Source organism: Cyprinus carpio, unplaced genomic scaffold (genome assembly GCF_018340385.1).
Source record: "Cyprinus carpio isolate SPL01 unplaced genomic scaffold, ASM1834038v1 S000006459, whole genome shotgun sequence".
NCBI lineage: Eukaryota > Metazoa > Chordata > Actinopteri > Cypriniformes > Cyprinidae > Cyprinus > Cyprinus carpio.
The window spans coordinates 316848-325183 of record NW_024879140.1 but is presented as its reverse complement, the minus strand read 5'-3'; the positions used below and the strand labels follow the sequence as shown (position 1 = coordinate 325183).

Here is an 8336-nt window from a genome sequence, read left to right as displayed (position 1 = left end):
AATGTTTTAACCAACCATTTTAGTTTTATCAGCAGTTTTTACAGAATGTGTGTAGGAACAGCATTAAAGGATAAGGTCACTTCCAGAATAAACATTTCCTGACAGTTTATTCACCCCTGTGTCATCCAAGATGTTCATGTCTTTCTTTCTTCAGTCACAAAGAAATTTAGTTTTTTTGAGGAAAACATTCCAGGATTTTTCTCCATACAGTGATTTAAACGTCTAAATGCAGTTTCAGTGCAGCTTCAAAGAGCTCTACACGACCCCCGCCGAGGAACAAGGGTCTTTATCTAGTGAAACCATCAGTCATTTCTAAAAATAATTATGTTTATAGACTTTTAACCACAAATGCTTGGCTAGCGTTAGCTCTGCGACGCGTGTCTTTATTAGCTGATGTTGGGAAAGCTCACACGCGGTTAGTTCTTTGTCTTTGTACTTCAGTTTCATAAAAACTCCTGTCTCATTTTCTTCTCCACTTTAAATCATCAGACATGCTGTTTTACCTACTTTGTTGTAAAGGCCATGTGACTTCTTTTTTTTTTTTTTCGCATGTTTGCTTTGTAAAACAACCGGGTCAGTGCTTCCGCCTGCATCACGCCTAACCTCTCAACATCAGCTAATAAAGACACGCGTCGCAGAGCTAACGCTAGCCACAGCATTTGTAGTTAAAAGTCTATAAACATGAATTATTTCAGAAAATGACTGATGGTTTCACTAGATAAGACCCTTATCCTCGGCTGGGGTCGTGAGGAGCTCTTTGAAGCGTATCTGAAACTGCATTTAGACGTTTAAATCACTGTATGGAGAAAAAAAAAAAAAAAAAATTCATTTCAAAAAAAAAAAAAAAAAAAAAAAAAAAAAAAAAAAGTATTTCTTTGTGACCTTAAAAGACATGAACATGCAGGGTGACGTGGGGGGGTGAGCAACTATCAGGAAATTTTTTAGCTTTCAAAGGTGAGGTCTAAAACAGCACGGACCGCCACTAGAGGGCGCCGATGCTCTCATCGCTCCGCGGGAGCTCAGTGTACCTGCAGGCCTTCAGGACGTCTGCGGATGTGGGGTAAATGGAGACGGTGGAGGACGAGTGAGACGGTTTTTGAGAGCTGCTCTGATGCAGAGCTCCGGCGGCTCCAGCTTCAGCGGGCTCCGAGGGTCCTCCGAACACGCTCCCCCCCCATCCGCTCCCGTTGAACAACGGCGGCCGGCACGGCGGCAGCGGGGCGATGGGGACGAGGTGGGCGAGGAGGCGCTGGAGCCCGGGTGGACGTGGTTGGCCCTGGAGCCGGCGGCCGGACTCCTCTTGGACAGCTGCGGATTGTCTGCGGAAGCGGCCGGCGGCGAGCGGTCAGGGCTGGGGTTGGTTGGCGGCAGTGGAACCGTTGCCCTGCAGGGCGGCGCTCTCTTTGGTCGGGGCGGTGCCGTGGGGCGCACCTGAGGTAGCCGTTTGCGAGGAGGAAGAGAAGCGGGGGACGACGTGGAGGAAGGAGGAGGACAGATGATTAACAGCGGGCTCCGATGGGGTCGTGGCGGAAAAGTCCAACCTGATTGTGAGGGCCGCCGTCGGCCGAAGCACTGGAAGAGAGAGTCCGGTCTCCATTAGGACATGCCCAAAGCGAACCCAGACCTTTCTGAAGCCCCTGAATCAGGAGGAAATTCAAAAGTTCAAGTCACCACCACCAGAATCAATGGAAACTCAATAATGGAGTCAGATCAGACACAGATCTAAAGAATAATAGTGCCATTATTAAGCTCAAGTCAACAAACACAAACGAGGAGAGAGAGTGATAAACGCTGTTTTTGGGTTTGTAATTGAGGAAGCGTGTTGCTAAGTTTCAACGCACTCAACACAAAATGGGAATATTAAAAAATGTAATGAGATTATTTGCTTATGATCGTCCCATGACACAGAAAGTGTTGCCTGCTGGATGTCAGATCTGTAGAATTACTATTGCTTTAAGAGGGAAAGTCATGAGGTAACAGATTAATGTCCGGCACAGACAAAACAGAGCCTTTTTGCTAGTCACAAAACCTTAAAGAGTTAAGTTTACCCAAAAATGAAAATTCTGTCATTAATTACACACCATCATGTCGTTCCAAACCCGTAAGACCTTCGTTCATCTTCAGAAAACACAAAATAGACAGCAATGCAACAAACATTTTATGGCTCTGAAAGGTAGTAAGAACATCGGTAAAATGTGACATCAGTGGCCTTAACCGTACTGTTACCAAGCTACAGGAATACTGTGTGTGCAAAGGGAAAACCAAAAAAACAACTTTATTCAAGGATTTCTTGTCCTCCGTGTCAGTCGAAGCGGGTGAGTCCTGTGGAGGGTCAGAAAGCTCTCGGATTTCAATCAAAAACATCTTAAATTGTGTTCCAAAGATGAAGGTCTTACAGGTTTGAAAGGACATGAGGGTGAGTAATCAATGAATTAATTTCCACTTTGGGGTGAACTATCCCTTAAAACCTTTTAAAATTTTAAGTGTGCATGAGGAAAACAAATGATATTATGGAATATTAAAAAAAATTCAGATCTTGAATCTAGATGCAGATTAGAGCTAGCAGTAAGCCGTACATTGAGACCTGCATCATTCAGACACATGTATCTAACGCTCAGGAGTTCTCTTGTTTTTTTTTTTTTAAATGCTCAAGCTAAAGCACATTAGATGAGATCTTTTTCACACTAAAGACACTTATGGATGAATGTCTCTTAAATCTCAGTGTTCTGTGTCAGGTCTGAGGTGTGCAGGGGGCGGCGGGGTCAGGGCCCCACGTTGCTTCAATAGTGTGCTGAACTCTCAGGTTGGAGTGTAAGTGCACACCTGAGCGGAGGGGAGATGCTGGCTCTTCCTGGTGTCTCCTGGGCTTGTGCAGTGTGTGAGGTAGTGTGTTGGGGCTGCAGGTAAGGCACGTCTCCGTTCGCTCGGGTTCCTGGCGTGTGATTATCGCGACTGAAGGAGGCAGCGGCCCGTTGGCTAGCGGCGGAGCGCTGCAGGACGGAGCGCGAGGAACAGGGTGAGCAGGCAGTGAGGGGCCGTTGGGGAGGCTGGCTCGTATTTGCCCGAAATGAGTTTTGCCTCATCTGCAGGTAAAAGTTACATACAATTGTAAACTACAGGTCAAGAAAGCGCAAGTCAAACAAACAGCCTCATAATCAATGCGTCACCACAGTCTTGAGACGCTGATGCATCACAGAGACCCGAGAGTTTGAAGAATTCTCAAACACACTTCTCATGATTCAAACTCTTTTCTTCAGACGGTTTCGTGAGTGCTGGTCTGATGTACCTGTTGCTGGTGCATGAGTCTGACAGCTGAGCCTCCAACTGCTCCCACATCTGCAGCTGAAGCGGCTTCAGACTCGTCCGGTTCGCTCGCAACTGCTCCAGCAAGCTGAGTGGAACAAGACAAAGAGTGACCGACTGATTAAACCACTGACAGAAATCATCAGCGTTCACAATACAGGTGGTCAACCCAAAACAGCTCAGTAGCGGTCATGATGTCCCACCAGAAAAACAGACGGGAAGATCTCTGTATGAGAAGCAGCTCAGCCGTTTCTACCAATACATTTCCATCACTTTCCCATGATTTTTGAGAAAATATTCATTAAATAATAATGTTCTATTATTTCACAATAAGAATACAAATCTGTTTTAAACTTTTCTTAGCAGACAAAAAATGTTAACTAAAATAAATGACTATTAATGCTACTTGTTTCTTGTTCTATTTGATTTAAATACAAAGCTGCAGCTTCGCCAGATGTTACAAAACTGACTGTGTTTAAGAGGACACTCACAGGGATGACCATTGTTATGTCACTGTGTGTGTATCTGACCGCTGAAGTGCAACAAGCTGCGAAAAATAACCCAATATATGATACTTGTGAAGCAGCTTTATATGAAGTGACTGAGCGCACAGAAAACAGTCTCTGGAGCACACGAGTACTGAGTGGCTTAAAAAGTATTTAAAACAAGGTGCAAAAGGTCATTTTTTTGGTGACGATGCAACAGTGAGCCGATTAGTTCAGTCATCTGTCCAGAAACAGCGTGCAGCGGCTCGTCGTTCTGAGATGAGAAGCCGCTTTGAGACGCAGTAGTAAGATGAAGCACTCACGCTGTTTCACCAAAAGACTGATTTGATCTGAAGTCTGTGAGGATTTATTTACTCATCTAACCTACACACTACATTGAATAAATATGTGCAGGATTTACCCTCATTTTAAACTCAAAAGCTGCGGGAATGAGTAAAACTATGCAATATTATAAAGAGTAAAACAATTCTATTATACAGAGATTTGTGAAATAAATTTACATGACTTTTCCAAAACATTCTGGGTTTATTTATTTTTCCAAAACTCGTTATTTTCAAAGCTTTTTTGAAATTCCATGACTTTTCCAGGTTTTTCATGACCGTTTGAACCCTGCAAGTCCATGAGAGTCCAGGAGTGTCCAAACCTGCTCCTTCCAGCAGAGCCCCTGAACAAACACACCTGAAGCAGCCCATCGAGGTCTTCAGGATGACTAGAAACCTCGGAGCTGACCTCCAGGAGCAGAACTGGACACCGCTGGTCTAAACCAACATCAAGCCTGCTGGCTGTTGTCTGAACTGACCAGCGATTCTCCGGCAACAACATGAGGTGTAGAGATGTAATGGCATGAACAATTCTCATGATTATAGTGACCTAAATTATCACGGTTATCAGTATTATCACGGTATTGTTAAAATGTGCTGATGAAAACAAAATGCCATCAAATCTTTTTCTGAAGACAGTCAGGACCTTCAGAGGTACACTAATATTAATTCATTCATATGTTCACTTGTATAATTCCCGTAGCAGTCTTTTTAAACCTCGCAGCTTTTCTGCCGTGTTTTCACACAGAATGATGCTCTGCTTCTGTGTGCACGAGACGTTACTGAAAACTGTGCTTCATGCTGGATATTTATAAGTTGTTCAAATCGCTATAATCAAGTATGGGTTTTAATATAATTAAAATAAGAAACAGTAATTCTAACTATGGGGAACTCTATCATAATTTATCATCAAACCAGTAATCGTTCGATCTCTAATGAGGTGCTCGTCACGCTCTCACCTGCAGCTTCTGAGGAGACGGGTACCAGTTCGGAGTTTGTGGCTGTGCTGAACTGTGGGTCCAAGACTCTGCAGAACTCTGAGCGACGTGAAGAGACAGAGATGGGATTATAACGGCGGTCATTACATCAGCGACGTGCTGACCGGAGGAAACGGAGCACAAACCTTGGCAGGGCTGGCGGTCCTCTTCCCTCTTGGCTGGACTGGGACTGATCGTCAGCCTGATCCAGCGGACTCACGTGGGGGGCGGGCGGCAGCGACTGACCGGAGCCTGATGACCCGGGCTGAGCTTTACACACGCCTGAGAGAGACGGCAGACACGTGAAGAGACAGACAGACGGAGAGACATCTACACCGGTCTACTGAGAGTGTGTTTCGATTGTGATGCTGAAACTGACACTAGGACAATAACCTTATCAAACTCTGAATCTGCTTCATACATGTAAAAAAAAGTCACTCATACTCCTCCACTGAAGGAGAGCGGTCAGGTGAGGAAAAGAGCAGAGTGCATCATGATATTCAACATTTACAGCTCGAGTGCGGCTCACGTTTGAGGTCTTCAGCAGAAGCCTTTGAAAGGTCTTTTGTGAGGTTCACTGGCTCAATTCTTTCAGATCACGTTCAGTTGAAATAATTTTCCACCAAAATAAATAGTACATGATCCTGTTTTATGTCGTTAGAGTAAAAACACATGAAGTGATTCTGACCAAAAACAGTTTGGAATAACTGGACAAACTACGCGCAGGGGCATCGTTTCAGTAACACAGATATCATAAGTCAAGTGCTGCACAGACACTGCCTCACATCCTTTCTTGGTCATCTCCATCAGGATCATAAGGCAACCAATTTGAAGATCTTTTTGTCCCCCCCCCCCCAAAACAACAACAACAACAACCTGAACTCTGAGAGAAAAGATGCAAAACCAAATAAAAAACATTTATTATGAGCGGGAGCATCAGTATCAATGAGAGATCACACGTCTCATTGTACAACAAAAAACACACACACACACACACACACACACACACTCGACTAGTAACTACTCCAGCCGGACTGCGTCAGTGTTTGTGTGAGCTGCAGCACTAGAGGGCACAGTGACTAAAACTACAGCACAAACACAACTCTGGTTGTGAAAAATGACGAGGAAGGTCACCTGTGCTCCTGTTGAAACCTGCTCCTGGACTGAAGAGACACTGGTGTCAACTCATTTTTGACCCGGCTGTGATTGTGCAGAGCTACTACTGAAGCTCACGCACAGAAACCACGCTACTGATCGATGCCTTTCTGGAAACACTTTAAACCCCGAACGATTCCCAAAACATTTTCTAATCCCGAAGAACAGACTTTGTTCAATTCGATCGTTTTTGTGCCACTACAAGCAGAAGACGTGACGAGCAGGAGCGTGGTTTCACCAGATGAGCTGTGTGTGTGTTGTGTGTGTGTGGTGTGTACAGAGGGGCATCTAAGGGTGAGATGTCAAAGCGTGTGTGTCTATCTGGTGCCTCACCTGCTGGCCTGTGCTCTGGACACCCTGTCTGGACGTTAGCTCTGCTGGGATTGGGAGGCTCCAGGCTTCCTCAAATACTAGGAAGCATTTTTTACTTTTGTACTCTGTAGACTATTGTGTTGGGAGGTTTACAGAACTGAGCCTAGGATGAAAACGCGTGAAAAAGACATGTAAAACAGCCATCTGAGGTGGTGCGGCGGAACAGTTCAAACACACAGAGCAGTGCGGCCTGATGCCAAACCAGTCTAGATTTACGGTGGCCTTCTAGCTCCAGTGACTCACGCATACAAACCAAAAGAATGAAGTGAAAGAAATCTGATTGAGACACAAACTTAACTGAACACATACAGAACAAATGCAAACATGTAGCGAGACACAGACAGAGCCGAGCGGCGCAGGTCTAGCGCGGGCGAGCGACCGGACGCAAGCGTGGCTCTCACCTGCAGGTATTTGATGCGTGCCGCCAGCGAAGGTGTTTGTTGCTGCAGGCTTTGCTGCGCGTGGCGTTGATGTAGCACTTGATGGCGTCCTGCGGCTGGTTTTGCAGGACTCGTAGAGCGTGCCCAGGTCCATCCAGGCCGCGGCGTGACTGTGATCCAGCTGCACGGCGCAGATGTAGGCCTGCAGCGCGTCCATGGGCTGATTCTGCTGCTGATACAGCACTCTACCAGAGCAAACCAGACAGAACGAGGCTTTCGCGGCAGCGTCAGAAGAAACAACAGGTGCGCCATCACTTACTCGTCCTCACGCCGTGATGTTACTGCCGTCATACCACAGAATCATTCTGGAAGAATCACTGCACCAAACTGATGTGCTGCACTACTAACAGCAGGGCTGCTCGATTATGACAACAATCATAAATCACGAATATTTAACAGGATTATTAGAAGACAATGATACAAGATTTAATGTGAAATAATATTGAATTCTTTATGAATTGGGGGGGGGGGGGGGGGTGTAAGATTTAATGTGAAATAATTTTCTTAAGTTAATACTTGGGGTCTGCACTCAGTTTGTGATATTTCGATTTAATTGCACAGCCCCTGACCAACAGACCCACATTTAAGATGCTATACATGATAACTGACATTAAACTGTAATGCATTAAATAGAGCTGAAGATTACCTTCAGCTATAAGAAGTGTAACATGAGTGACCGAAGAGCTCTTCATGTAAACATCAGCAGATTCATTGCTCATCTGATCTGACAGGTACGTACCCGATCGAGCACCACGTGTCTGCGCTGGCCTCTGATTTGTCTATGGACTGTCTGTATGAAATGAATGCATCCTGGACCTTCCCGATACTGGAGTAGCACCTGCAGAGAGCAAACGAAACCACATCTGCATAAACGCAGGCGTCACGGCCGACCGAACGGACCGCATGCGCAGACGCAGACGTGTGACCGACCCTGCCGAGGAAGTACCAGGACTGGCCGGAGTTCGGATCGGCTTCCAGCGACTTCTGGAGACACTGGATGGGCGTAGCTGTCCTTATTAGCTTTATCTCCCAGCTGCTCGACCGTGTGATGCATCCAGCCTGACAGACACAGAGACACACCTTCAGACAGAATAAACCGCATACGGCTGACAGATGCAGAACAGAATGCAGCTAAACTAAACTGTGGTCTGCCATTACCACCACAGAGAACACTTCAGAATCTACCCTCAAACCGAGCGATCAGTGATTGCATTTACAGCAGAGCGGTCAAGCGCATGTTTTGGTTAAAGTAGCTTCAGTTCG

At 45.7% G+C, this 8336-nt stretch overlaps 1 pseudogene; it reads right to left on the bottom strand.

Annotated features, from left to right (window-relative positions):
• Positions 1 to 1038: 1038 nt before the first annotated feature.
• Positions 1039 to 8336, bottom strand: part of LOC122143600 — an 18423-nt pseudogene continuing 11125 nt past the window's right edge.